Raw genomic sequence first — 9,304 nt, 5'->3', positions numbered from 1 at the left:
AGACCCAGCAGTCAGCTGTTTTTAATAAAAAAAGCTATAAAATCTGCACTCAGCAGCCGACGAACACGTTGAGAGACGTGTACATATAAGAGCCTTTTACAGCCACACATTCACATAAACATCAACAAACACATGGATGTGGATTTCTTAGTTTTTTTCGTGACATTTTTTGACACAACAAATTTTGATTTTCTTTTTAAAAACATTTTTCCAGATATTTTTTTACCTAATATTTTTCTACTTTTTTTTCCAAAACATATTTTTACTTTGAACACATTTTTCAACCCAACGTTTTGTGCCTTGACTCATAATTATGACATTATCTTTGATTGACAGTGTTTGACAGCAGAGACAGCCTTTGTCAGCAGCTGGACGGGGCGTTGCTTTCGCCAACATCATCTGACATATTGATTGATCTCACTGATCTCTCTGAGGAAGTATTGCAACAGCAAAAATATATTAAACAGCTCGAAAGAAAAACAGAATATACACTCAGTTGTCAGTTTCTAACTCTTTCTATAACTAAGTGATTTTCTTTCATAAATCAAATTGACTCTAAAGAATAAAGCGTATATAAGTGGAAGGCGATGGTCTATAGACCAGAAACCCCTGTTAGACTTCAAATGACTCTTCCTTTGCCACCAATATGGGCAATAGACAAAGGTCACGGAGAGTGCCTGACTTATAAGGTTTCCATCAAAGACAAATGCTCAAGAGTCCCACTCAACCAGCAGGCTGCATATCGACTGAGGAAACGCCTGAACGGTCATCTTTAGAACAAAAAACAGGCGTTTGATGCAGCCCGTTCAGCTCCAGTGAGCAAACGTCGCCTCCCTCTCCATTCAATGGTTACGCAGAGGAGCAAAGTCAGAAACGGGCCTTTTGTCAGCCCCGGGAATCCCTTTATTTAAAGGAAAGCCGTGACGCAGCCGGAGCACGAAGGCAGCGAGCGTGAACTTAGAAAGATAGTGAAAGATAGCTGCAGCACTGTTTGGTTTTCCCCTCATGGAACGTCAGTAACAATGCATTTTTTATCGCTCAGATAACATTTGCTTTAATGCTTTGATTCCTTATATCTTTGAGGAAACTTTCCTCTGGCCTTCTCAGTGAAACGTCTCTGCAGCTATTGGTTGGATTGCAATGAAATTAGTTGCAGGCATCCATATTCCCCAACCTGAAATGAGGGAGGCGTCTGATCTGGCGCTGCGGGAAACCACAAACACCTGCCGGCGCCAACACGTTAAGGAAAGGAGCTTTAATGAAAAATGGGCAGGCCGCCCGGCGCTCTGCTGTGCTTCCGTTCAGATGCCAGTGAAGCGCCCGTCTCACTGTTGACACTCGCTGGGTCGGGCCCTTTGTTTGGGTCGACGGCGCGCCAAACCGAGAGGGAGGACGGGATCTCGGCCACACTGGGAGATCGCGATAATTGGATTGTGAGTACGGTCACTTAGTTTGAGAGCGTTGATTAACTGTGCTTGTTCCATAACCCGAACCCCAGCGCCGTTGGGGATGAAGAAGAGGTGCCGCTGCATAGAAATGATCCTGGTGACCATTGCAGAGGAACAACTGTCTTTTGTTCAAATCTCAGGGAAAATCTGTCCTCTATCTGTGGCAGGAAGGATGCGTTAGCACGTTGAGCTGGACCCATGAATTTACTTTTTAACTTTTGTGCAGATAAAATATATACTCATTTGTTGTCAGCTTTAGCGGTGCTGAATTTTAACCGACCAAGACCAGACAACTGTAAAATATTGGAGGTTTCAATCTTCTCATTTCATGTAACTGATCAAACTATTCTTTCATGTGTATTTACAGCAGCTCCCTCGGCCTACATAGCTGCAGAGCTTGACAAATGCATGTGAGCTGTATTGTGCGTGCGTGCTAATGATTGCATGTGTTTGGAGGAGGGAACAGAAGGACTCGTCTCTTTCGGCAGAGACAACACCTGAACTCCCTCTGAGACTCTCTGGCTTCCTTCAGCTTCACCTGTGAGCTGAATTTGAATGCCTGAGCTCCCAGACGAGGGTGGCGCTCACCTCGCCTCACGGGCAGAGAATGAAGCGCCGCTCGGGGACCAGCGGCCTGTAATGAGGATGTGACGCACGAGCAAACGCGTGGATTCACTTCATTTCAAAGCAGATCAGGATTTTAGCTTTTCTGATGGGGGGACGTCTTCCTGACGGAGGTCTCTGTGATAATAAAATGCTTCTAACTCCGCCGTTTTACACTTCAAGAATACACTTGATTTGCTCACCAATCGTCCATCAAACGTGTATTATCTCCCTGTTGCGTGCTGGAGTCCCACATGAGATGCAGAGAAGCGGAGCCATAAGCAAAACTGATTGAATTTGTAATTTAGTTGCCATCGCTTGTAGATTCGATAAGCCTGTGCAGTTAAGTTAGATTGCATGAATGTAATGAGCTCATCTCCCCAGAGCGTGTGCTCCATCCTTCACTAAGATGATCTGTTGTTTCCTCTCTTTCGTCTGGGGAGGAAATCATGAAACAGACGCGTTGTTCTGAAACTAAAGTGAGACGTGCAGCCTCTCAGTCCACTGCTTTCACACCTGCCCACTGTGACTGATTTTATTTTTGTTTTAAGAGCAGATCGTTTTACACTTTCCTCATTCTTGTACAGAAGCTGTAATTTCTTACTGACCTTTGGATTGCAAGAAGGGAAAAGAGCAGCGCATTGAGGCGAAAGAAAAACAGTGGGCATAAAGGTTGACATTTCCTTAAAATTAGATTATTTTGGTAAAACCACCAGTTTATAATTTTAATACTTGATTTTATATTATTCAGCTCAGTATCATGGCAGGTCATGAAATATGTTTTATATGCAATATATTGGTTTCACGTACATGGACAAATTGTTTTTCTTTTTTTTTGTGTAGAAACACAAATTAGACAGATCGACAAGACTATGCAACGCCAGAGCGAGTTACGCACAATGAAGTATCCTTGAATACCACTTATAGTTGGGATAGATTTGTTGCATAAACATGAATTCTGATTTGTAACTTACAACAATTGGCATATTGTGTGAAAGAAACCAAGAGATTGTATTTTGTGACTTTGTTACTGTTGGATTCATGACCTCCATTTTTAACAGCAGCTGTCAAACATTGTTCAAACTCACAGAACTTTATTCAAAACGCGGAGTGGAGCTTGATGCAATTATGGTCCATTTGATAATGGACCATAATTGCATGATTTAGGATGGGGGGGGGGGGCACCTTTTGATTGACAGCTCTCTTGTGGTTTGAGAAATGAAACATTTGTGGAGTGGAACAAGTTGACGTATTGCTTTGACGGAGCGATTGTTATGTTTTTTAGCTAGATGCTAATTAGGTGGAAAGCGATCAAAAGGGCTGAACTAGATGTTGTCTACTGTAAATACATAGAAAAAAAGAAGACGGACTAGTGGTTCCTCTGAGAAGCTCTTAATCTTCTTCCTCTGCTGAAAGATGATGACTTTAACTGGATGATCAGGAGAAACTCTCTCTTCTTTTTAACGGGGGGTTGTTTGCTTGTAAGCAGCGAGTTTTTTTTTTTCCGTCTACCGCCTGATGATGAGAAGAGAATATCAATCACTCGGTTGAGGAGGGAAGAAGCGATGTGCCACAGCAGAGGTGAGCTCATGTTGTATGTATGAGCTCCAAACAAGTGAGAGCCTTTGGAGGAAAAAAAAACACAACTGGAAGCGAAGGCGAGAGGATTTTAAACAATTGCAAACCTCCGAGGAGCAGCTTGGTTGCAACTGCTCAAGTGTCCTTGGACAAATGAAAAGACACATGAGAGAGGACATCGAGTTATTCCCTGCAGCAGACGTTCTGACTTGTTGAAACGCTGGCGGCAGTATGACCGTTAATATTAAGAGACAAACCTGTTTGACCAACCCTTTCTCCTAATTACCCTTCCGGCTAAACGGCACTCGGAAACAACTCGGTTCGGTCAACAAGAGAACCTGGTTGTGTTTCGTCAGGCGGACTTGATAGACAGGACTGCGATTCTTTTGTCCACCCACCGCCTTCAACTCCGGGCCCGTTAAAAAACGAACACAATCCACGGCGACAGGTGATTCACAATGCAATTTCTTTGTGAGTTAATGTGATTTTTTTTGCACCCGTTCTTGCCTCTTGAGAACAGATGTGTTAGTTGGTTCTTGCCCGAGGACTCAATATGTGTCGAGCAGGTTAACAGGTTCGCGGTGCTCAGTGTGTGATTTATAGTGTGTGATTTACAGTGTGTGATTTATAGTGCGTAATTTGTGCGGTATCAGCCCCTTAAAACAGGGAGAAGTGTGTGTTTGTAACACAAATGTGAGGTTAAGACTCATTTGCGTTTCAGGCCGGAGGGCTTTGCCATCTTTCAGAACCATTATCGGTATTTTTTAAAACATTAAGTCTCTGCCCTTATCTCTGACTTTCACAACCACTTGGCAGCTGCCTGCGCCTTCGCAGTTAGTATTTCTCGTGGGTCACGTTGGTGCCGAGAGCCACGGGAGTCTTTAAAGCAACGGCACGTTCAGATAAGGCCAAAAATCCCTTCGACAGAGGCGGACGGAGGCGACGACAAAGGCCGGACCTTTTTGGAAAAATCCTGTAGCCCCTAATTATCATAATGATGCGAGTTTGCAATGTTACGCATGAGTGATGAACTCTGACAGCAGGGTGTTGCGCACGTTGACCTTCGCGAGGCGACCCGACGTGGCGGAAACCCTCGTCTTATCATCTCGCATCACAAGAAGCGACGTGGAGCGAGACTCCGGGGGCCGTAGCGACTGGAGGAAACCCTCCAGTCTCAAATAGGTTCCTTCCAAACAGCTTTATTAATCTGCGTGATAACTTTGGAGGCAGTCAGATGTTTGGCGTCCAGAACAAAAGGTCAAACCTGACTCAATATTTGCCTCACGGGCAGATTAACATCCTCCGGAGTTCATTAATAAGTGAAGATCAGAAGACGCGAATCACCATTTGCAGGATCTGTCTGAAAGCGGCTCTTCCAGATGAATCTCGTGGAGACGGACCGTTATTTGAATGTCTCGCTGTCCGAACCGTTCCTTTGCTAATTCGTTTATCTCAACAGGACACTCGCCTAACAATGAGGCTGACTGCTCCTTTTGTCTCACTTCATTAAAACAGTCTGACGTCACGTTCTTCTTGGTTATCTGCTTTTGTTATGTTGATCTTTGAACAATCATTCATCAGTCAACAGAGACCGTGAGAGATTTCTCAGCCGATCAAATCATCTTATTTCACCGCAAAATATGAGATGAAGTTTAAATCCCCATTTGTTGGTATTTTGCTTGAGTTATGAACCAATTCAAATAAGTCAATGTTGGCTTTTGGTTCCGGGTGAGACACAAACGCAGACCTCCGGGGTCAAAGTCCTGGGTTTGTTTGACCCATTCATCATCATCCAAGTCCTCGCTATACGCCGACTCCCGTCAACAAAAGGTTTTCTTCCAAACATAATTGAAAATGCGATATTGTTGAGTGGGAGAGTAATGTCAGGTTGGTCCGACATAACGTAGTCTGTGAGAGAGCTTTACTCAACATTTTAGTATTTGGTTTGATTCAAAACCAAAAATCCACAATACAAAATGTGTTTGCCTGCTTTTCAGCAAGCTTTCAACGAGCAAGACGCTCAAAGTGTGTTTGAATTTCCTCTTTCCAACAACAGCGCGACTGATTGCTCAGGGAGTGCTTGTTAAATATTTAAAATTGTTTTCAGCAGATTTCCTTTCATGCAGACGCACATCGTCTGCGTCGAATAAAGTTTTTACACAGCGTCCCGACCGCAAAAGTTTTTCCAAACCTCAAACTCTCTTTGATCCAGCAGAATATTTAATCGCCACTTTTTGGTTTTGAACTCAAGCTTTTATTTGTTTCCATGACTTCAGGATGAATTATTCTCCTAAAATTATTTTTTATTTAATGAGGGGAATGAATCATTTCTGTTCATCCCTTGGTATGTTGAACACTAAATGCACATTCTTTATTCCTGATAACATTTGTAAAGATGTCACCTTTTATTCTGAAGGATTGGGTTGGTAGCGCTGTTGCTACAGCTAAAGACTTATATAATAACAATTAATAATATTAATATAGAAATATCCCTGAGACAAAACTAAAGTAGGTCCTTTTTTCTTCTTCTTCAATGTGTGTTTTTCTTATTGAATATTTAAACTAACTCTGTTTCTGGCAAAATCATTGCGTTGCACCTAGATTCTAACAGCCATTTGGTTTCTGATGACTGAATCATCTCAGCAACGGCCATGGAAGCTTCATTCGTGATCGCAGAGGATGAATCCTTTGGGGATCCTCTGCCGTTGGCCAGGATATCATTTAAGGTTTCTAACTTTATGAACAGCCGCCATGGAATTCGGTTCCTGTTCTCCTCGGGATGACTCGTATCTTTGGTTCATCCCATGAGGTTATTTTCTCCAAAACTTGAGTTTGTTACCAAACACCTGCAGGAATAATGAGTTTAATGTGTTTCCTGCTGATTAGTAAATACTAAAAAGATGAAAGTGGCAAACGTTGCGACTGCCAAGCAGCGGCATGTTAGCATTGTCAGTGTGACCGTGTTAGCGTGCTGATGTTAGCATGTTGCTAAAAGCTGCTTTCCTAATCTCGTTTGAATCAATCTGCGCTTGAACTGCTCCGGGCTTTTAATCATAACTTCAAAAAGGAATCAGACAACTCAAGCATGTTTTTTAATCGTCCACTAGTATATTTTCATACATAAATGAGTGGAAACCAAAAGCATAAAAGAGTGTTCAGGGTTGTAGCTGTGCCCATTTGAGTCATTTTAGTGGAAAACTGTAGTCACGGTTACATTAAAAACTAAAAACTGTCAACACAAACTATTACAATGAGGCAGGATGTCGACGGGAGACGTCACGTTTCAAGGCTACCACTTCCCCCCCCCCCACATCCATCATACACAAACATTACTCCTCTGGACGATGGGAAAACAAACCCCAGAGGAAATCACAATAGTTCACGACACCTCCGTCACTCTGCACCGGCGACACCTTCAGAGAAGGTGGACGTAGAAAAAGCAGAGGGATTTAATTCAACTATAGTGGGAAGTTGAGGGAAAAACAAAGTGTCAATAGCCGCCCAGAGGTTGGTGTTCCCTCCTTTGTTTGGCTACTTCCAGCATTTCTTGTTAGCGGAGCAGCTGGAGCTGACATCTCCTGCCGACCGGGGGCCGAGTCACGCTTCATTGTGCTTAACCGGGTTAAACGCGGGTTCAGTCGCTCGCGGTGAACGGTGTGTTTCTACCGTCACGAACCGCGGATCACAGAATGTTCTCACCGACTCGGCACATTTTCTACCAGCTCCTTTTCTTTTAAAGATAACACTGGAATCATCCTGCATTGCACATTGCAGCCACGGTCCAACGCGGTTTAGGTGAGGACATGGGGTCTCTTTTGAGATGAATGTTTTGGTATTGACGGGTTCTGATTGGGGCCCGGTTCATTACTGTATTTCGACGGTGACGATTGCGGGAAGCCGATCGGAGGGAAATCAGTTAATGCGTAAGTATGTGTAAGTATGTGTAAATGTTTGGATGAACTAGACACAAGACAGTGAGGCTCCAAGCTAAAGATCCTGAATAACAAATTAAAGGTCAGAGGAGGGAACTGAAAGTGCATTTACAAATCAATGACTAACTCAACTCGGTTGTTTTCAGGTCGAAGATAAATCTCAAAATAATGTGCTTAACAAACAAAACACTGACACTTTTAACTGATGCCTCTGTATGTTTTTGTCTGTGAAGTCGTGAGTTTCGCGTGATCAATACATGCTTGAGTATTCTGCAGCGACGGCTTCATTTGTTCTACGTGCAAACACACATTTTGAAACCTCATGAATTTGATACATTCGCAATCTGTCTGGAAGCTGCCTGCGAGCCATAATATCACACCACGCTCTCCCTCTTTTTTTTTTTACATGGAAAAGCAGAGTGCTTTATCATGTCGATGGCTTCCGCTGAATATAAATTACTTTGCAGGCTCACTTTTAGTTCATCATTTCTTCCTGGGTTCGTTGCGATAGAAGCTTTGAGGCTCTGGTGGTGGGTGATTATACCGCCTGCCTATATGAGCTGTTTGAGAGTCAGATATGAACCCAGAGTCAGATTAACAGCAGACAGGAGCCTCGGAGTCGATCGATTCCTACATCGCCACCATTCATTCATCACACGGGTTGAAAGGATCGACAATGACGATTTATAAGCAAATTGATCTATTTTCTTTGTCTATTGATCAAAATTAGAGCTGTATTTTTAATCCTGCTCATAAGGGGAAACACAACTGAAAACCCATCCTCCTTTTTGGCTCAAAGTTATTGAGTAATCTATTATTCTTTGCTCGTAGCGACACACAAATTAAGCTAATGTGACATGCAACATGTCATTTATAGACAAACAGTCAAATAATTCATTAAAAGAGACACCAAAGACGGTTCCACTGCAGCACATAATGACGCAGACGATTAGAATGATGTTTCTAACATGGTGGAGGGATGAAGTAACTAAACTGTGTGGAGTTTAAATCAACGTGTGATCTTGTGGCTCTGAACCTTCTACTGCAGATCATAAATTATTCCGTTGGACACTTTATTAAGCTCCAGTCGTTCACACGTCTCCACTCATGTCTAGCTTTATTTTTTTTAATATCAGGCCTTCTTTAAATTCTGAGAATGTTCCTTTCCGTGACCCGTCCCTCCTAGAGGAACTACAACGGGTTGTTACGACATTTGTAGAAAATGATTTTGCATAAAATGCTGCTGTTTTTATTGAAAACATAAATTCTCTTGTCAAGACTTGTTGGTTGGGATTTAATCACATCAGGATGTCAGTTTTATGATTTATTGATTTGTAAATATTGCCTCTAAATTTAAAGGACAAAAACATGAAATAGCTTAAAATGGAAGTACCAATGTAAAGTACTTCACAGGGGACTAACCTTCTACCTCTGATGACCTTGAATAGCTTAATACCTACAATCACATTAGTAATTACATGTTGGTATACAAACTGTGCAGCGAGTGATGGAAGATGAATTAGAATCCTTAGTAAAAGTACCAGTACGTTGATAATACTCAAATAAAGAAGTACAGAAGAACTTTTGGTTGAATAAATGTAGTGAAAAGCAAAACTACTCCTGCATCCAGAAGCAGCTGCTCTAGGTGGAGCTGGTTTTAAATAGTCTGCTCTGGTTAGCTAGTCGGGCCAGTGGGTCACAACCTTGGGGTCGGGGCCCTCCACGGGGTCACCAGCTGGATCT

This window comes from Gasterosteus aculeatus, chromosome 16, assembly GCF_964276395.1.
Source record: "Gasterosteus aculeatus chromosome 16, fGasAcu3.hap1.1, whole genome shotgun sequence".
Taxonomy (NCBI): Eukaryota; Metazoa; Chordata; class Actinopteri; order Perciformes; family Gasterosteidae; genus Gasterosteus; species Gasterosteus aculeatus.
The sequence above is the reverse complement of the archived record's forward strand: the minus strand, read 5'-3'. Positions refer to the sequence as shown.